The sequence below is a fragment of the Mus musculus genome, chromosome 11 (assembly GCF_000001635.26).
Source record: "Mus musculus strain C57BL/6J chromosome 11, GRCm38.p6 C57BL/6J".
Taxonomy (NCBI): Eukaryota; Metazoa; Chordata; class Mammalia; order Rodentia; family Muridae; genus Mus; species Mus musculus.
In genome coordinates this window covers 19,248,316-19,270,513 of record NC_000077.6, presented here as the reverse complement: position 1 = coordinate 19,270,513, position 22,198 = coordinate 19,248,316, and the positions used below count along the sequence as shown (strand labels likewise).

The 22,198-nt window shown below is 42.3% G+C and overlaps 1 pseudogene; it reads right to left on the bottom strand.

Annotated features, from left to right (window-relative positions):
* The window catches only part of Gm12026, a 124,561-nt pseudogene extending 114,227 nt beyond the window's left edge, over positions 1-10,334 (bottom strand).
* Positions 10,335-22,198: the final 11,864 nt, after the last annotated feature.

Genomic DNA, 22,198 nt, shown 5'->3' with positions numbered 1-22,198 from the left:
GCGAACAGTTGTAAAGGGAGGTCCTGATGCTAGGATCTTGTTACCTAATTGGTTCTTGATTTGTTAGTAAAGAAAGCCAAGGGCTAATTGCTGCGCAGAAGGTATAGGTGGGATTTCCAGAGCCCAGGAGGAAAAGGAGACACAAGGAAGGAGAGAAGCCTTTCTGCCATGCTTTGGAGAAAGAATGCAGTAAACCTGTGAAGTCTCAGGGAAGGCTGTGGCTGTGGCCTCCACTACAGACAGGTGGCCAAGGATGTTTGTCAGAGGCTAGGTGGGACTAGGCACTGAAGGTTAGGACATGTGGAGAGACTGAGATAATAAATTGATAAGGTCATGCTTTTCCAGGTAGGAGATAGTAACGCCCAGCAACTGTGCCTAGAAGGAAAGGTATAAAGTAACAAACTCTGTGTGTGTGTGTGTGTGTGTGTGTGTGTGTGTGTGTGTGTGTGTGTGTGTGTGTGTTTGATTAGAGGATTCAAGGGTCTTGGGCAGGAGTTGGTTTTGGGATCACCTCCCAGAACAAAGGTGGGTAGAACAAAAGGGAAGCTGGGAGGGGCTGGTAGTGCAGCCGATCTGTAGCTAAATGCAGTAGCTATAAAGCTACACACTACAGTCACTTCAAGATGCTATGAGAAGACATTCCTGACCTCAGGAAATGGAAAGCTATGGCCAAGAACAGGTTTCCACAGGGGAAACCAGGTTTCCACCAGAAGTCTGATGCAGCTAGTTCCACCTTGTCTAAAACCCAGGAGATGTCTTTCTCTCCTAACTAGCATGCAATGTGTGACCCTGCTGTGCTGATGGGAACCACTTTCTCAGCTTGCTTTAGACTTTGTCAGTTTCCAACCTGTACTATTTTATATTTCATGTAATCAAATCCATAGATATTTAAGATTTTTCTTCCCTCATTCTTATACTTTAAAGTAGTTCTCACTCATTAAAAATAGCTCTCAGTACAGATTACTTTATTTTTTTAATTTAAGTTTTTATTGTTTTGAGAAATTCAGACATAAGTACTGTGTTTCCATCATTTACACCCTTCTCCTCGCCTCTTCTTGGCTCCTTCTGTGTGCCCCTACCCTTCTCTCTTAAGTTCATCATCTCTTCTTTCACTACCCCTTACTTACTGATTCCACATAGTATCACGCATACAAAGATATGATTTGGGCTGACCACTTGGGATTCGATAACTAACTGGGGGCACATCCCAGAGGACAACTGATTCTCTCTGTAGCCATTGAGTGCCTTTGGCTCTTCAGGGGTGAGACCTTATGAAATGCTTTTCCACCCATCTATGTTGACATTGTCAACTGGAGTTATTATCGTACAGGTCTTGATAGTCAACTGCATTATTGAGATATCATTGGTGCAGCTTCCTTGTTATTTCTAGGAGATACAATTTCACTACTGGTATCATGGTCCTCCAGCTCTAACAGTCTTTCTACTCTCTCTTTCCCAATGGTCTCTGAGCCTTAGGTATAGTGATTGTGTTGTAGTGTGTTAATTAGCATTGAATGCTCAAGTATTCTCTGTACTTTTACCATGTGTAATGCTCTGAAAAATGCCTTATAAGCTACACTTGCATCTGAGTGTAATGGTGTTTAGAATACAGCTAGAAACCACACTGGTTTAGGAAAGTAGAAGTAGTAGGTTCTCCTCTATGGTCTATGATTTCTCCATCCTTGGGTTCTTAATTAGGTGTGTAGTACCAGGCCTACATTTCCTGCTATTGAGGAGGCCTTTAAGTCCAATTAGATGACTATTGGCTACTCCCTACATATAAGTGTGCGAATGCACACTGGGATATATCTTGATGTTCTGGTCATTGTGGTTCATAGACATCACAGTTGGGTAGTGTTACCTTTCTGCTATGGATGCTTGCATATCACCTTCGAGTATTATGAAAGTTAGTCAATTCCAGTTTGAATCCCCAGTCTCATGTGCACAGTGTATGGCAACCTCACCAAGCATCACACTAATAGAATAAGTATTAGTCCATAGGTAGTGTGGGGCTTGATACTCTGTTCATAAAATTTCATTGTTAACCTTGGCATCATTGCTTTTTTTTCTCATTTCATTTTTTATTAGAAATTTTCTTCATTTACATTTCAAATGCTATCCCAAAAGTTCCCTATACCCTACCCCTGCCCTGCTCCCCAACCCACCCACTCCCGCTTCCTGGCCCTGGCATACCCCTGTACTGGGGCATATGATCTTCGAAAGACCAAGGGTCTGCATCCTTGCTTTTTAACAGTGACTTTCCCATTGGCTGTTGGGACCAGCCTTGTGTAAATGTGATCTTTATTGGTTGAAGTCTTTCCCCCAAATCAGTCTCTTCTACCCAACACATTCTCCTACTCAACTGCTGACATATTAATGATAATGATTAATATCCTTTTCTTAGCAAAGTGATTGCTGGCAAGTTAGCACTGTCACCTCAGAGATGCATTCACACACACACACACACACACACACACACACACACACACATTATCTGAGGGGCTGCTGTTGACTGACCTCATTCTCTCCTAATTCATGCACAGTTCCAAGGGGCTGGAGAGAGAGGACTTTTGATTTTCTTGATGTCTTTCTCTCTCTGCATTTCTGGCTCCTGGAAGTCCCATTTAGCTTAAACTGATGAACTCTCAAGGACTCTTTTGAATGGAGTCTGTTTCCTCCCTTTCAGAAAGGCTGTGGTCCACGGCAGTGTTTGGAATTCTGGGTCTACCCCTATGGCTCAGGGGTAGTGTGAAGGTCATAGAAGCCTTGCTCTTTCATGCCTGACTCAGTGTGTCAACCCCCAAAATTTGGTGGATCCATGTAGGTCTTACTGCTCTCATCTATCAAATGAGAACAAGGAGTCATGCTGCTTAAGACCACTCCCTGATCAAGTGATCTATTATTGCTCATTGATTCAACATGGTCCAGCACATCACACTGCTTTTCAGGGAAGGTGAAGTAAAGTGAGAGGGAATACTGCCAGAAAAGAAATGGATTAGCCTAAAAATATTGCTGGCACACTGCCAGAGCCTGGTTCTGAAAAAGAATTATGCCCCAAATGCCTTAAGCTGTTCACTGTGTGCAATGAATTAGCTTTCTTCCTAGGCATCTAGGTTGACACTGATTAAGTACAGCCTTGGAAAACAGTCACTCAAACCATTTTCTGTGTTCAGTGGTTTATTTAAGGAGTCTCAGTCAGAAGACTGAATAAGGCTTTGATGAAGCTGGATCAGCTGAGACTGTGTGTCAGTATCCATCTATCTGTGTGCACTTGTTTGCATATGTGGCTCTGATAGACCTTGAGATGAGAGGAAAACTGCTTTTGAAAGACTCCAGATCACTCAGATAGTAAAATCTTTCCTGTGTTCTCAGGGGTCATGAGCAGTGGTCTGTGACCTCGTGTCTTCTCCATAGGAAATGCCAACACTGAGCAATTCATGCTTACATTGTAGAGCATATGTTGTGGGCTCTTCAGGAGAAGAGTCCACAACATATACTTGCTGCATTGCCTAAAGACCTGGGACAATGTTTCTTGTTCAATTAAGAAAACTCTGGCTCCAAGTTGTTCTATTACAGCACATTTCAGAGTCTTTGATATGCTAAATTCATCTTGCTGCTCAGGAAGGGACCTCATCAATGTTTGATACACTGTATCCTCTTGACACCTTTTCCTAGAGGGAGCCTTGCTGGCAATGCACATGGGACAAAGAATGAAAGCTGGGACCCTACAGTCCCATAGGAGCCACTTCTTGAGTCTGGGTTACAATACTGAATTAATCCTGAAGGCAGATTGCAGAGAATAAAACCACACTATGCTAAAGGAAGCTTCCACACAATTTTGCTTTTGTAGTGAGTGTGCATGTTTACCTGACTTTTAAGCAATTTTCTGGTTCCATTTGCCAGCTATAACCCATGTTCTAGGTTGCTTCAGGAAGAAACTATAAAAGATAATGCAAAGGTTTACCTGATATTTTTGAAGAAACCTTTGACCTTCCCTCCAAAGCAATATAAAGCATGATTTAAGTAGCATATTAAGAAGTTTAATTTAAGTCACATCTCAAGGTTTGAAGTTTTTCCTACAGAGTACCCATTTCAACACTGCTTCCTCTGTGAACGTAACCAGCAATCCAGCCGCAACTGCCTTACCCTAAGTACAATCACAAAACCCTGGAGCAACAAAGACAAAATTAATGGAGTGGGTGTGTCTACATAAGTGTCTCTGTGAGCAAATCAAAGCAAAGCTTCAAACTTTAAAGGAGCTCTGCTAATTGTCAGAACTGGATTTTAATGACTATCTTTGTCCTCTCGCTTTACTCATTTCAAACCCACAATGAATGGGAAGAGTTTACCTTGTATCGTGAGTATCTACAATTTTAATCACTGTTCTATTTTATTCACAAGTTGTAGTTGCTTGGTGTCTTTACTTGAGCTTCATGTTTGAAATTACTTTAAAACAGATGATCAGATTTGCATAGACCTACAAGTGCAAAGGCCCAAGACGCAAGGGTCACATACACAGAAGCGGTAAAACCAAAACTCAGCTCTCTCCAACCTTCCCTAGACCAACTCTGAAGGAGACAAGAGAAGAGAGGCCTTTGATGAACAACTGGGGACCTGACCAAGAGGCCCCGTTTCATTTTCAACAAGTCATCAAATACTGTATGAGTCTATTACATAAACACTGGAATTTCCCAACATCTGATTTCAATAGCAGGAGTGCAGCACAGGTTCACAATGGAGATTTCTCAATAGGCAATGCCGTTTTCCAGGTAATTAAAACTGTTTGTATAGGAGGTAGATTTATCTTCTGAAACCATTTTAGCACGAGTGCCCTCCTGAGTAGTATCAGTTGACACACTGCATAATCTAGAACAGACTAATTGCCGCGTGATTTCTAATTTTTCTGCAGCCATGTAAATGAGCTGCAGTCTGCACAGGTGGAGCCCATTAGAGTGAGTGATTTCCCTCTCATGTTGTTATCTTCATTTGCCGTTGTCTTATCAACTCCGAGTAGGAAATCCGCTGTCATGAAAAGCAGGCGAGGGAACAATGTCTGGCTGGAAAGTCTTGTTTCATTATTTTTTAATTCATATGGCCTTACCTGCTTAATGCAGTTTTCTGATTAGCATGCTAGGCAGCTCATAATGCAGTTTTATTCAAATAAGGAGGCAGGGCTTTAATTTAAACCAAAAAAAAAAAAAATCATCTCCATTTCTTATCAGGGAACAAGGATTCATGATTCAATAATACATGAATTTAATAATGCACACTGGTAGAACTCACAGATACTAAATAGCATGGGTTAGTATGCTCTGTAGGTGGCCATCTGAAACTCCCAATCTGGTTTGTCCACATCCCCTCCCTTCGGCTCTGCCATTATTATTATTATTTTCTTCAGTAAAGGAGTTATGCCATTTGCCATACGACTCTGATGCTGCCAAGAGCCCAAATCACAGGACGCGTCTTCACTTTATGATCGTGTTTAATAGCTGTTAAGCTGCTGGACCTTAGCCTTTGCAAGAATTCCCAAATTGGACTCGAGGGAGATCTGAAAGGATTAGGAGGGAGCGAATGGAGAAAGCAACGGAAGGAGCTGATTTCTCTCCCATTAATTGCCTTCTCCACCGAGATATCTGTCTACCGGCTCATTTCAGAATGAGGCAAAAGAGTCTATGGCGGATTTGCAACGTGCAGGGCCACAGAATCTTTTTATAACTCTATTGGTGTTTCCTGCTCACTGGGACCTGAACCTGGCACTCCCGGGATAGTCAGCATTCAGCATTTTTCTTTTATTGTTTGTGGGATTCCTACCTATCAGTTGCATTTTCTTGAGAGGAAAATGTATGAAGAATTTCGAGAGCCTAGATGAGTTTTCTGAGGGCCTTGACCCCCTGGAAAGCCAAGTGAATGCGACGTAGAGTGCTTTACGTCATTCTTATATTTGTTTTTCCTCTTATTTAATTTAGATAATTAGATAAAGCTGATCCATTCCATCTTCTTTCATCTAAACATAAAGGGTTACGCTCTTATTTTTATTTTTTAAAAGCGAATTTGGAGGGGCTACAGAGATGGCCCCGCAGTTAAGAACACTTGCTGCTCTTGCGAAGGACTGGAGTTTAATTCTCAGAACCCGTGCTGGGAGATTTTGTTACCGCTTGTAAGCCTAGCTCTAGAGCGCCCAATGCCTATGGACTGCGGGGAGTTGGGGGATCTGCACTCATGCGCACATACCCATACATGTATATATAGTTTTAAATAATAAAACGAATCATGTAAAAAAGTGAGGGTTTACTTATGTGTTTTTTGATAATACAAAATATTCCTCTATAAGTACAGATGGGTGCTAGTTTTGGGAGCCCACAGGAAACGCACCTAGCTGGATTTCATTAGCTCATGAAACCAATGTGTAATGTGCACAGTAATGACACGTGTTAATTTCCTTCTGCTTCTTTCAACTCTGGTTGGACCAAGGTACTCTTACTTTCCCATCGATTGGGCAGCCAGCAGCTGATTTGGCCTTGCCATTTGTAGTATGCCTCCTTTGACCTAGAGAACTGAGTAAATTGGGCAGAGACAGGCTCCACCAAGTAATCCTCACTGTTCTTTAAACATAGTTCATCTTTCCTTAGAGTTTATTGGTTTGTAAAATTGTGATTGAAAGGAAAGTATTTTATGTTTACTTTTATGTCTGTAATTAATAACTCAAAAGGCTTATATACACATATAACAACAGGGTAATAATAAGGAACCAGTGAAAGTAAAATTATACCATGACTATACCACTAAAGCATGACATTGATAATTTTAACTAAACTTGAAGGACTCTGAAGGTTGAACATATTTCCATGCAAATATTTAATTTTCAAAGTATAGGATTTTTTTTTCTTATGGTATTTGGACCATTTCTGTAGCACGGGCAAGGTAGAGAGGGAAGTATGAGGTGGGCACATAGCTGAGACCAACCTTTTGGTATTGTGACATGCTATCATCTATAAAGTTTGTGTAGTAATTAAAAGATACACACATGCACACACCTCATAATGTTTTAAATTTACAATTTGGTATTAGGATGAATCCATAGCTATCATAGGGAATATGTGACCCATGAGCTGTTGGCTGGATGCACAAAAATCAACTCTAATCTCTAATGGCATATTCCATGAGAATATTATAGAAAATCATAGAAAAAAATTCACCCTCAAAAGAATGTTGATGCTTGCATTACCTCCACCTAAGAAGATTGTATCCTAAGAAATTTTCCCGGGGGTCAAAATGGGATGTCAAATTCATTAGTCTGCACCCTGCCTTGAGCACTAATACAGATTCCTTAGCTACATGAATGTGCCTTGCGGGTGGTTGCTGAAGTAATAGTGTTTTTCTTTGTATTTAAAGTTAATCCAGCTCTCAGTATCGCTAGCAAATCCTCGTGAAATATGTACAGAGAAGACCAAGCCAGTATTTTGACATTTCTGGCTGGGAACTATGCCATTAACACCTTCAATTAATCTCCATGCAAGGTCATTTGGCAGCCCAGATTCAAGACCATATGTTAAGATGTTATTAGTTTTCCTGTAAAGGGGATGTTTGGCCATTTACAACTAGAAACAGATGCCCACCAATAAGATTAGAAGGGAACAGTTGCCTTAGTTACGGCATCTCACATCTCACCTGTAAGGGAGATGGGGCAGGGAGCTCCCTGTCTAATCATTGACCTGGGATTTCACAATTTTAGGTGTTTATGAAGACCATTACTACCAGACATGAAAAACAGAAGAGAGAGGGAAGAATAGAGACTCATAAAGGAAACCAATTTCATTACAAATTCACATCTTAGAAAATTGCCTAATATATTTCCCAGAACATTAGGGAAACAAAAACCGAAACAACAGACTGGGTATTCGACAGAATCAGGTTCTAACGATCTTCTGTAACATTCTGTATCTAGGTCTGAGGCCATGGAAAATCCAGCTAACTTCTCTGCTCTTCATTTCTTTATACCTAAAACTTGGAAAGACAGGTTGTGAGATCCCAGGTTTAAAGTGGGGGGCATTATCAAATGAGATAATGCATGGAAAATGTATCTTGAAAACTAAAACAAACAAACAAAAACAAAAACCAACCAACCAAACCAAAACCAAACCAAATCAAACCCCACCATTTTTAAGGTGTGCTTTACTTCTGAATAAATATAGTTTCTGGGAAATAGCATCCTTGCCTGGAGCAATCCATTTACAATAGTTAGAACTATCTGCCAAACCCTTTATAATAATCTATTGAGATCAAAGTCTCTTGATTATATATGCATAAGCCATTTGTCAAGAAAAACCGCTCCTAGGATTGTTTCTAATGTAGGACCAGGCACTTTCTGATGATTCGAGGGTATAGCATACAGGAGAACTATTCCCAGATAGACAGTGTACCCAGACTCTCCATGAGATGGAAACAGCCTTCCCTTGTCTTCACCTGATGCTCAATTTTACTGAAAGAGCCTGCTGTATTCTCTCAGAGCACGTGGAGACGGGCTCTCAAATGTTAAGTAAGGGTGCATCAGAAAGCATTCAGAGGGACCCCTTCAATTTCTTACATCTGTGTCTGGTAGGTCTGGAGAGGGCTGCAAAATTCTAATTCCTAGCAAGTTCTCAAGAAGACAGGTTTTATCATTCAGGAGACCGAGCTTGTAGAGCAGTGACTCTCAGACTTCCATTCTATACAGTTCCTCATGTTGTGGTGAGAGCCCAATCATAAAGTTATTTCCTTGCTACTTCATAACTAATTTTGCTAGTTATGAATTGTAATGTAAAGATCTAATATGTGACCCCTGTGAAAGAATCTTTTGACTCTCAAGCAGGTCATAACCCGTGGGTTGAGAACTGCTGTTATAGACAATTATTTTGAAAAACATTGGAAGAGACCAAAAGTTCCTACCACATCTTAATGATAAATATTTGAAGATAAAAAGGATAATCAACACTACAAATTGGATGCAAATATCATATTATTGTGATGGACCATAGGGGAGCTTGTACAAGTATTATGTTTAATTCAAACAAACAAACAAACAAACAAACAATAAGCTAGACCTTCTTGTGATTCTCTCCTCCTCAGTGAGAATGAGGCTGACTGGGCAGCAGTGATTTTCAAGTGTTTCTGATTCCAAAGTCAGAGCTATCTCAGGGTTTCCCCCCCACCCCCATCTCCACGAGGTTGAACAGAACTTCACTCATACAACTTGTGTTGACTGCTCTCATGCACAGCACTTCATTTCATAAATCTTGCTCTGAGCCTATCCCAAATAAATGAAAACAAGCTGTTAAACAGGATTTGTAAGGTTGTCTTCCGGCTCTAATATTGTACAAATGCCTGTTGCTCAGTGCCCCCCTCCCCCCAGCCTTGAATCTCTTGCCATTCTGGAATTAAATGCTATAGACATGCCCAAACCTACAAATCGACCCCAGTTAAGAGCAACTCGAGAGTACAAAAAGGTTTCTGAATCCTGGTGACCCCATTCTTAACATTGTGTGTCATTTCAGCAACTTGAATATGACCAAGCCCCCTGACTGAACGGGTACAACTCCTATCCAGGCATCAGGAAAGGGGTGTGCTTTTAAGATCAGAGTAGACTAAGTCAGCCTTTCTCCTGGCACTCTGAAGTTATTTAAGCAGTTATTGCTTTGGAGTCTCCTCATGATACACTTCAGCAAGAATAAAAATGGCTCCTTTGGAATCATCAGTCCCACACACTCAAGGGAAGTAACAGAGTGTGTGGAAGGAGGCAAGCCTGAAGAGAATGTGGGTAGAGGACAAGCAGATGGACTTCAGGTGTCCCCTGCAACACCTACGGCTAGGCATCTGCAGCCTTCATGGCCCTTCTCAAAGAGAATTGCTACAGCATGAATAGTGGGCCCATTTTGAATAACCACCAGTGTGCCTGTTATTGGTATCATTCTTGATGCTTAGAACTCTGCATACCCACGGTGTCCTTTGGTTAAGATGTTTCCTCACCTATTATCTATACGGTATCCACAATACCCAGTGGAGACTTCTTCCCCAGAAGAGGAGGCTGAGGTCCATAGTGAGGAAATATTCCTCCTTCGGTGACTCACTTGCAAATGTACAATTCGCACCAGGGTGACTCTGGTCATGAGGGTCAGCTTGGAGAAGTGACTAGGAGCCTGCAAACTGCTTTCCAGTCCTTCCGTGGCATCTCCTTCTCTCCTGCTGCCTGGGTTCCTCGTATGGAGACTGATGGTCATAAAAATGAAATTCCTTCCACTTCTCAGATCTCTGGCATAATTTTGAGACTTGAGCCCCAGATTCCTCTGGCTCTGCTGCATTGTGGCAGTCTCCCCCAGGTGGGTCTGGCTGGACCTGGTCTGCTGCTGAGCAAAGATGCAGTTTCTCAGAATCACTGGCACTTGGGAGCCGGAATCAATTAACTTCTAGGGCAGGAAAATAGATCGCAGATTGCCCAGGCAGGAATTGCTTCTACAGCAGCTAAGAAAAGGTGCCCTGAGAGTGAACTGTTGAGGGCTTGGGCCAGAAGGCTGCAGGGTTTGGGGAGTAGAAGATAGCCCTAAGAACCAAGGCTGGGATGGTTAGGGGCAGGCCAGGATGAAGAATGCAGAAAGGTTTCCATTTGATTGTGGAGGTGATTCTTTGATGGCTTTGAAAAATATAAGAAGGTGTCCCAATCTATCTTCCAAACAGGTTCTGTTCCAGCTGGCAATAGAGCTGGCCATGGAGACCAGGGGCCATGGAGACTGTCCTGGGACTGTGTCTTAAAACTTAAGTTAGCATGGGTCACAGTAGCTATATAAGCTAATGAGAGTTACTTAACATGTGAAAGACTTGCGATGAGCTGCAAAGGTGTGAGATTGACTAAGGTCCTTACCCATCAAGGGCCATGATGATATACTGCCATACAACCTGGAAACAGATAGCACATTCTGGGCAGCAGAAAAGTCCAGGGCCATTTACACAGGCTTTACTGTAAAAGGTGGATGGCAGTGGGCATCCCGACCTCTAAATCCTTACCAGATGCCACTTCATTCCAGTGGTTCTCAACCTGTGGATCTCCACCCTTTGGGGGTCAAACAACCCTTTCTCGGAGGCCAACTAATACAATCTGAAAACACGGACGTTACAATTCATAACAGTAGCAAGTTTAAAATTATGAAGTAGCAACAAAAATAATTCTATAGTTGGGGGTCAGCACACATGAGGCACTGTATTAAAGGGTCACAGCAGTAGGAAGGCTGAGAATCACTGCTCTAAACTGTAGCCCCAATTTTCAGGCTGCAAACAAAAGTTTTTCATTTTTTTTTCAAGTGTGGAGCTTATTGTACTGCACTGAAGGCCAGGCAGTTCTTTAAACAATTAAAAATGATCAAAGATAGCAATGAAAAAGAATCAAATAGCTCCTTATCAGCAAACACCACACAGCTCTAAAACACAGCTCTAAATGAAAAACACCTGGCACATATATGTGGCGGCCTAATGTTTACATTTTCAGGAATATTATACCAGAAGCTGCTACCATGATTACCTCTGAGGAGAGGCACTGAAGAGGACACAACGCAGAGAGGAGACCGCTGTCTTTCAGGATGTGTTCTTGTAGGCTTGCTGCATGTATGCGCTGACTTTCAAAGTTTTCAAATAAAACTGCCCTCAGCTACTTAGATAGAAAAGTATCTTAGGAGCTGGGTAGTAGCAGTGCATGCCTTTAATCCCAGCCCCAGGAGGTTCCAGGCCAGCTTTGTCTCTGGAGAGAGTTCTAGGACAGCCAGGGCCACACAGAGAAACTGTCTCAAAAAAATAGAACAATTTTCTTTTCTTTTCTTTTCTTTTCTTTTCTTTTCTTTTCTTTTCTTTTCTTTTCTTCTCTTCTCTTCTCTTCTCTTCTCTTCTCTTCTCTTCCCTTTCCTTTCCTTTCCTTTCCTTTTCTGTTTGTTTGTTTGTTTGTTAAAGAAAACAAGGGAGAAGGACATTTATAAAGAACGGGTGTCCATCCAATCAAATTTTCATTGCCTAAAACAAAGCAAATCAGCAAATCCTGAGTAAAATAGTGGGTGTGCAGTATGACACACAGTAAGACAGATGTGGGATGATTCTAAAGCGACCGTGTAAAGACCAGAAAACTAGTGTAAATTGAGAGAGAGAGAGAGAGAGAGAGAGAGAGAGAGAGAGAGAGGATGAGAGAGAGAGAAACAGGCAAGTCCCCAGATTCCATTCTAGCTGTAGTGCCACTGCTGGCCGGCAATGTCTGGGACAGATGTGGTAGGAGCTGTGCCTTCCAGCACAGCTCCTGTTAGCAGGCCCTGCACCACATTTCTCCTCTTGGGAGCTGAAAGAAGTATCTCCCATTCAAACCAGAGGCAGAGCCACTCAGCGGACAACCTCAGAAAGACAGCTCTTTTCCCTGTTTGTTTTCATAAGATAGTCTACTATTTATAAGGTACAGCAATTATTGTATGATAGTGTATGTTTGTGTGCGTGTGTGTGCGCGTGTGTGTGTGTATGTGTGTGTGTGTGTGTGTGTGTGTGTGTGTGTGTGTGTGTGTTCACATTGTGCCTGCTAAGTGTGATTTAGCTAAATGTGATTTCAGGTAGGAGAATCATAGCAGAAAAAGGAACATCAAACGATGGTGAGGGTATGAACATTCAGGATCAAAGATAAGAGGAGATACCATTTTTATAGCACTCGCCACAAATGTCTAACTCGTGTAAGTGAAGCCAATTACTGTATTTTTCCCTCTGTTGCACTGTGCACAGTAGGGATGTTGCTCCATAATGGTTTGCATGTAGAGTTAATCACTTTGATGCATTTCTGACTGATCCCAGCAAATTATGTTTTGGTTCCACTATATTAAACACAAGAGCCGGGGATTATCATTAATAAATCTAAGGCACAGCATGCATAAATCTTGAATAAATCAAATATCAATTACATAGGCAGGATCTGCTGACATCTGCTTTCATCAAATACTATATTTGAAATAGGTGTTATTCTGATTTGTTGAAGTAAAAGGGGTCTTCGTTCAGGGAGCACAGACCCCAGACCCCAGACAGAGGTGCAGCCTAACATTGCTGGAGGCCACTTAGTGGAGCTCAGCTTTAATGGGGAGGATGCTGCTAAGATGGTTCCATCGAGACCCAGAGGGAAAACTGTCTTGCTGTCGCAAAGGCTTTGATTGGAAAGTCATTTTATTCTAACCATTCTTAATGTGAAATGGGAACGGGCAAGAAAAAAGGGAGGATAGATTCTGCAAATTGTAGGTATGTAGTGACCATACAGTATACACGGCAAACTTCATTCAAGTCTGAATAGAGAAGCCTTCAATGGCACAAGTGGAGGGAAGTGGCAGAGGTGAAGGCTGTACCAAGGACTGGCTTCAGGAGAGGTGGAGAGGAATGGGGCCTGGGCAATGGGCAGTGGGTGAAACTATGGTTCAGAAATATCAGCTCCTATGAGTCCCCACAACCCCCCCCCCTTTATGAGGGAGATGCTAGTGTTTGTTCCTGTCATCTGAAGACAGTGAGCTGAGCAAAGCTAAAGCTACAGGGAGCCCCTGGCACAAATGGCTGAAGGGCTTTTAAATCTGGAGCCGCTCAATTATGCTTCTTGGGACTTGTGTGTGTTGGGGAGTGGCAGTGGAGTGGGTCGTATGTATATAAACATGAAATGGAAAGGGCTGAGAATGTGGCTCTGTGCTCCAGCAGTTGCTGAGCATGCTTGGGGGCCTGGGTTCCAATCTCTATTCTACCCCCTTCCCCAAAGAGAAAGAGATAAATCAATGGACCGAGGCCAGGGGATGGAAAAGAGAACAATGAAAATATGTACTCGTTCTTTTAAAGGCACCGAATGTCTCTAATTTATGCATAGGAAAAGAGGGAGGAGAATCTCTCTCTCCACTGCTTTGGTGCAGACTCACTCTCTACAGTGTGGTGTTTAGGGCAGAGCTCTTCTAAGAACTTTTCAGGGTTAAAGTCATGCTCAAGGTAGAAAACAATTGCGTCACTCTTACTCCCAGGGCAAAGCAGGAGTGAGGACCAGAAAATTAATAAGCTGATCATCTTGAAGCCATCCCGAGGCCTCTCTACCTAGGGTGGAAATGATGCTTCAGGGGGTGGGTGGAGTAGTTCATGGGATTGCTTGTCTGGACCTGAGTAGGCAAGCCTTCTAAAGAACTCAGAGTTAGGAGACATTTTCTTTAATCACGCTTGGCATCAAACGAAAGTAAGAAAAGCAAAACACAGGCTCCACACCTGAGCCCTCTAGGAGTGTCTTGGGTTTACATTCTCAAAGCAGAGGTCGGTGAGCATCAAGGAGCTTGTGGCCTGACTCAGGAAGCATGGTGAGAGGGTTGAGTAGAAACAGCTCTGATTTCACTAGGCTGCAGCTCCCCTGCATACCAAGCAAACCCACATCAGATCTGCCCGGGCCCCTCACCTCACATTTCCCCCATTCTGTGTCTGCCTTCTCTATCAGAACCTGCAGGGGATATTGAGAACACTCCATGTCACAGATAAGTAAAACCTGCTGTGACGTCACCAAAGAAATGAGCACATAGCTTCTGAGCTACAAACATGTGGAATATTACTATATAATGGTACAGGCAGATCTTAATTCTCAAAATCTGTGAGAATTTTAAGTCTGATGATTGGGTTGTTTTACTTGGTATCTATACAGGTATCAGGGTTATGGTTATTGTTTGGCTTCCTAGTCAGCCTTGCTGAGGATTTTAGGAACATCTTCAAAGAGGCTGGGGTAGTTGTGGCCTCCAGTAGGGAAGAAAGCAACATTTTGATGATATAAAACAACTGTGGGCTATAAGATCATCTTCTAAGAATCAGGCCTAAATGAGTATTATCAGATGCCAGCAGATTACAAAACCAAACCAACCAAACAAAAAGATCAAGGTCATTGTCTTCTGCTTGGTAAGCATGCCCTGGAAGTGCATGGCTGACGGTGAAGCAGGTAGGCAGAGAACAGGTTCTAAACCCCACTCTCTCCGTGAAGTTCTACTTGTCTACGATTGAAGAAGCACCTGTCCCCGAGCCAACAGGAGCCAGCAGAGATGGAACAGGGACTGCAAAGCGGTTCTCCTTCATTCCACAGCAAGCTGCAAAGAGCGAAGTCCACCGGGGTGAGCCGAGACTCTGCTTCTCTGAGCTTAAAGGAAGAGAGCTGCATTCACTAACTGCCCCCTGTCTTAAGACTCTGCTGGTGGCAATCTACTAATGTGGAGGCCTTGGGTTCTCGGGCAGCCAGCACCCGCAGAAGAGAACCAGAAACACCAGGAAGAAACTTGAAAACTAGATTGCACTTAGTATGTTGTTCCCTATGAGTCACAGGTACAGGCAGCAATCTAACTATGGTCTCTTTGAAGAAAAAGTCTAAGTTCTCTGTATATACAGTACCTATGAGATTCTCTATATACACAGTACCTGTGAGGTACTATTTACCTACCTGCAATTGACCATCCTGAAAGATAGAAAAGTCAAATTGAATTCCGATGGTTTTGAATATAGATTGTGACCACTAAGTTTGAATCATCATAATACTATCATTGGTAGAGTCATTGCTGAATACAGATGTGTATAATAAAGCAAAAATTTCAGCCTTCAGAAGGCAGAGGCTGGTGAATGTCTGTGGGTATGAGGCTAGTCTGGGCTACATAATGAGTGCCAAGCTAGTCAAGTCTACATAGTTAGTCCTTTTTCAAAAACAATAGCAACAGCAAAGAAAGTCCAAATGAAAGCATATGTTTTGAAAACCAGTTGATATAGCAAAGTATACCCTGATATAATGTATTGAAAGTGAAAAGATCAGTGATAGATAAGATTCTTTATTCATTCACTCACTAGCTCACTCACTCTTTAAAAAAATAGTGCAGTGAATATTTTCTTCCATGCTAAGAACTGAGGAAGTTTACAAGTTAGAAAAGCACCCATCAGCCAAACAAGCATGTAAATGTGAAGTCATCAAGGTGACAGAAAGCCCACTCAGTTCTCTACTTAGGTGACAGTCAGAACACGAGCCAGTGTAGAGCTTGCCAAGCTGGAGCTCTTCAACTTTCTGGTCCTGCAGTCCGCTAACTGCATGTGACCTTTGAACCTCATCGTATAGAAATCTCAATCATCAGGGTTGGGCTATATGGTTCCAGAATGTCAGTGACCCGGAAACCCTTTCTAAAGAGACCTATTGATTCTCACAAGACCCAGGAATATCAGTTAGTTTGAATAGCAGGGTGAAGCCACTGCCACTAATCAAGGAGGCACTGTTGGGAGTGCTCTTTGGTTGTTTACATCTGTGTCTTGTTACAAGAGTCTCCATGTCACTGAATGTTGTTATGTCTCTATGCAACACTGAGTATTTGTCTGTTTTGGAAAGGTCAGGGGATGGTTTGACTAAAAGCCCCTTTGATCCTCTATCACCACATCCAATCAGTCTGTGAGGACCAGAGCAGAGAGCATAAGTCTTTGCTTCAGTGTGCATGTATATATCATTTACTAAATATCCCTGCACCCACGTCCACATTTCACCATCATTTCCTATCAATTTTATTCTTAGATATTACTGGCACATTGCCAGACATCCTGATAGCAAGAGCCATGTTGTTTCAACTCACAGTCTGCACCAAAATGCACACACAGACACTTGCCATTTGAAATGTCCATTTCCTCGGGGCTTTCCCCTCAGGCCACATTTCGATTTATCGTATAACCACAATCTCTGTGAGTCTGTTTGTGAGCCCACAGCCCGGCTGATGCACAGAGAAAGAAACTTTACATTTCCTGTCATCCATTACTCTCACCTACTCTACACTTGATCTCTGTGGTATTTTGTCTATTTCACAGGAAGTAATTGGATGTGTGGTCCAATTATTTGTGTCAGAAATGTTTATGTCAGAAACTCTACCCACATTCCAACATCTCAAGAAATCAATGTGAAAGTCTCCCTGGTCTCAGCTTTATTGTGAAGAATACACCGCTCCTGAGCCTTCCTTCTGCCTTCTTCCTGATCCTGCCTTACCAGTCATGGACACTTTGCTTACAGGATCTGTTGAAAACAAGAACATTTATTTGTTGTTTTATCTATCCCTTGGGAAGAAAGCAGAGTTTTGAGTTCATAATCCTTGGGTATTTTCAAATATGGTGTGTTTTCTTCTGGGACCTATGAGAGCTGATAGACGTTCTAACCATCCAGATTGATGCTAGAGTGCCATCAATTTGGCAATGGTCTCATTGCATCATTTTGTTCTATGGTGATGCCATCAATTAAGAGGCAGGATCCAAATAAATGGTACCTGTCCCAGTTAATTCAATAATAAATGGTATCCATATGTCCACTACACCACTGTCTCATTGAATAACATTATTTATTGAAGTTTTCCTGAGAAAAGAAAACCAGCATATGGGCTGTATTCTCTAGTCAGCAGGCTTTCTTGAGCTCGTTTCTGTGGCTGTGAGAGAAAAGCTAGACCAAATAGTGTGACTCTTGGCTCTCATTACCTACATATTCCTGCAGAATATGGTCGCCATTTAGTTGAAACCCTTCACTCTGATGATGAAGAAGGATGAACTATGAACAAAACCCGTGTTGCATTTAACTTATTCATTCCAGGAGAGCTCCCCAAATCCAAGCCAGAGGACATTGGCATCAGAATCATATGTGAGACACACATGTAAAAGACTTGCACTCCCTAGGCTTTGCCTTAGACCCTCCAAACCAGAACTTTCAGAAAGAAGCTGGCATGTGAAGTCTAAAATAATTTATTACTTTATTCATTGTGGTCATGAAAGACTAAAAAATAAATTTTTGTTTTAGATAAGTGGACGAGAGAGAGAGAGAACAAGAGAGAGAGAACAAGAGAGAGAGAGAGAGAATCGTCTTTTATATTTAAAAGGTATCAACCTTTTATATTTATTCTTTTTTGATTTTAAATTTCATTTATGTCTTAGAGTTTCTATTGCTGTGAAGAGACTCCATGACCAAAGTAACTCTTATAAAGGACAACACTTAGTTGGGGCTGGCTTACAGGTTCAGAGGTTCAGTTCATTATCATCATGAGAACCGTGGCAATGTGCAAGCAAACATGATGCTGGAGGAGCTGAGAGTGTTACATCTTGATCCAAAAACAATCAGGAGGAGACTGTCTCTACTGTACTGGTTGGAGTTTGAGCTTAGGACCCTCAAAGATATCACTTTGAGTGATATCTTTCCTCTAACAAGGACACGCCTCCTAATAGTGCCACTTTTCATGGGCCAAGCATATTCAAACCACCACAGTTCATGCATTTTAATCTTCTTACTAAAAATAGTTTTTTCCTCACATAATATATCCTGATTATGGTTTCCCCTTCCTCTATTCCTCATGGTTCTTCACCACCTCCTCTCCCACCCAGATCTTCTTCCCTTCTGTCTCTCATCAGAAAACAAAGAGGCTTCTACCATGTGATAATAAAACAAAATAGCAACAAAAAAGAAAGCACACCAGAATAGGACAAAACAAACAAATAGAAGGAAAAGAGGCTAAGAAGAAGCTCAAGAAACAGATATAAATACAGGAACACACTCATTCGCATACTCACGAATCCCATAAAAACACTAAACTGGAAACCATCATTTAGATGCAAAGAACCTGTAGGGTAAAAAGAGAGAAGAAAAATATAAATAAAAATTAAAAATAAAATAGAAAAATAGAGCTCTGGCGTGGCGTTGTGAGACAAAGATCTAGCGATAGCGTTGAGCTCACTTCTGTTGGTGTCTCTGGCTGTGGCTTACCTTTATAAGTAGTTTGTTTCCCAAGTGAGATTTCCTGAAGAAAACCAGATTTTCATTCACTATTGGTTATCAATTGTTGATTGCTTCTGGGATAAGGATGTGGGCATATGCCCACTTCTTTCAGCTCTAAGGCCCCATCTGGTGCAGACCTGAGCAGGTTGTGTGCATGTTGCCTTGGTCTCTCTAAATTCATATGGGTACCAGTTCTGTTGAGTACAGAAGTCCTTGGTGTTCTCCATCTCCTCTGGCTCTTACAGTCTTTCTACCTCCTCTTCTGAGGGGTTCCTAGAGCCCTGCAGGGAGGGTTCTGATGGAGACATCCCATTTAGAACTGAGTGTCCCAAGGTTTCTCACTCTCTTTACATTGTCTGGCTGTGGGTCCCTGTATTTGTTCCAAAATGCTTCAGGAGGAGGCTTCTCTGATGATGTTTGATTCCCTTCTCTGGCTAGAGTCAAATGAACAGTGGTGCAAGTTTACAGTAGCATGCTATGAAAAGGGAGATGCTGCATGGGTACCATCCCAACCCATCAGTAGCGATATTCAAAGTCTTACCATTGGACAGGCTCTGTCACCAGCAACTGGGCCCTGAGTCCAGTTAAATTAAATGAATTAAAAACTAGATTTTAACAAGATGCTTAGAAGATCTTTAAACTGTGTAAACATTAAAATTCAAACTCTAAAAAACATTATTCTAAGTGTAGTATGAACATTACAGTCATGTTTACTCTTTATTTAGTGACCTTGTATGCCTCTTTACTGGTTCCCCCAAACCAAAGTGAATGACAATGATGTCATGTAATAGATCATAAACTCCATACAGTGATTCCTTTTTTTTTTTTTTTTTTTTTGGAGGGGGTGTTCGAGACAGGGTTTCTCTGTGTAGCCCTGGCTGTTCTGGAACTCACTCTGTAGACCAGGCTGGCCTCAAACTCAGAAATCCGCCTGCCTCTGCCCCCCAAGTGCTGGGATTAAAGGCATGCCACTACTCCCGGCATAGGATGATTCCTTGATGGAAAACGTTAATAAGCCATATGTATTTGCTTACAGAAGGAAGGGAAGTAAAGGCACTTCAATCCCTGGGCTTTGTTTCTTGTTGGACTTGGTAGGAAGATACACAAATGTCTTAGTTAGGGTTTTACTGCTATGAAGAAACACCATGACCAAGGCAACTCTTAGAGCAGACATTTAATTGGGGTTGGCTTACAGGTTCAGAGGTTCAGTTCATTATCATCAAGATGGGAGCATGACAGCATCCAGGCAGACATGTTACTGGAGAAGCTGAGAGATCTAAATCTTATTCTGAAAGCAAACAGAAGACTGTCTCCCCGTAGCTAGGAGGGTATTCTCAAATCCTCCAATAAGAACACATCTACTCCAACAAGGTCATACCTCCTAATAGTGCCACTCCTCGGACCAAGTGTATTCAAACCACCATACCAATATATTAGAAGAGTAACTACTGGGCTATACCTACAGTGCAGCACAATGCAAGGATGATGCTGGACTGTGTGGTCATTTTGAAAGTGATGGATTCCTCTGAAAGATAACATTTCTCATCTCTAGAGGAGATCAACTCAAGTCTATGATTATAATCGATGGATGCCTTGCTAAAGGAATATGACTGTGGAGTTGTAGAAGAGCTAGTTGACGTTTGCCCTTGAGATGACATCTCATGTACATTGAAGCCTTAAGTTACAAATTTCAGATGTATATACATAAATACACGGTTACTATGCTAATATGTCCATTATTTCTACATTTCTATAAGATTGGTTACATCAAGAAAATTAATGACAAGAAACCAACCTTTTGTCACATTAGGGGTTCAGAGATAATGTAGACTCTTCAAAACTAGATCTCTCGGGCCAAAAGAAAATTCAGAACCAGTGTTTTGGGCTGATTTTTTGAGGCTTCCTCCTCAGTCCACTGATTTATTCTCACAGAGATCATCTGCTGACTCCTCACTGTGTGTTTTACTAGTAGAAGAAATAGAGCCAAAATTCTGACAGCAGACTCAGAACTCAGAAGCTGTGTGGCTGCGCCCTTAACCACTTTCACTCTTTACTAAGTCTAAATCTTAGTTTTGTTGTTGAGAGAAATGAAAACAAACAAACAGCCCAACAAAACACAACACACACACAAACCCAAAGAATCAAACCAACAATCAAAAACCAAAAATAGAAGCTGTCTCATTAGATCACTGGCGTAATGAGGAAGGGAGTGTGCGAGTTGCTGGGAGCAATGGTGGGTGCTTGGGAGGTGCTGCCTGGCTGCTTCCTTTCACCAGTGGCAGCACTGCCATCTCTCAGCAGTACTCTGCTTTTTCCATGAGCACAAAGATAAATAGCAGGGCCCTTCATTTCTGTGAAGGTGCTCAGCGTGGTCAAAAAAGCCCTGGGTCAGCAGTGTAAGAGAAGACCATTGCTGCCGTGGGCAGAGCTACTGCCAGATCCAACAGGGATGCTCTGGCAACAGCTGGCAGAGAGGAGAGATGTCCAGCTGGCTTGCAGAATTGGTAGAACATCTTTAGGGTGGAGAGTAGGAAAGGAAGTTGGGCTAGAAAATGAGAGATCTGGTGTAGCAACCCCAAGGTTGTTTTAATTGGCTTTGGTCCCTCCCTCCTCGACTGTTCCAAGCATGGGATGTGGAGTCATGGTTATGTCAACCATCCTTGTGAGTTCACCTGGGGGCTGTGCTGTGACAAGACCAAGCTCAGGGAGCAGGATTCCTGGTGGTGCAGCTGAAAGAGAGAGAAGGGATGAGTCCTTTCCCAAGAGGATGGAGAGCTGGTCCCTCTTCTTCCAAAGAGCAAATGGAAAGAAAGGAGGAAATTATTTTTCTTTCTTATGTGCCTTTCCACACCTTATCATTCCCAAGGAGCCAAGGGCTTATTCTGAACCTACCTACTTCCAGTTTTCCTCCTGAATATGCAGAGTGCTCTGAAATGGGGCCGAAGTACAACTTCTGTGTTTGTCCCCACAGCTCACAGGAAGTCACTGGCTTCTCTGGAGTTTGTTCCCATTTGGGTCATCTTTGTCTCTTCTATGGGGCTCTTTCTATGCTATGTCAGGAGGCAATGTGGAGGGATTGCTGCTAGCTTCTTCTACACTAGGCACTGCTGGAAGTGCAGATTTTACCCCCATACTAACTTACGTATGCAAGGGTGAGAAATGAGAACTATGGATCAGAGACTAAGTAGAACCATGTCTGTGAGCTGAGGGAAGAATAGGGGGCCTGGTCCTGGCCAAAGAACATTCTGAGCTGCTAGGACAAGTAACCAAAGCAGAGAGGAAGCTAACCCTAACCAGCTCATGCACTGCCTCAACTGCTGGGCCTCTCTTGTGAATGAATAAGCACGGGTCTGGGGAAGTGGCAGGCCGTTCCCATTCCAATCCATGTGCGTAGCCGTT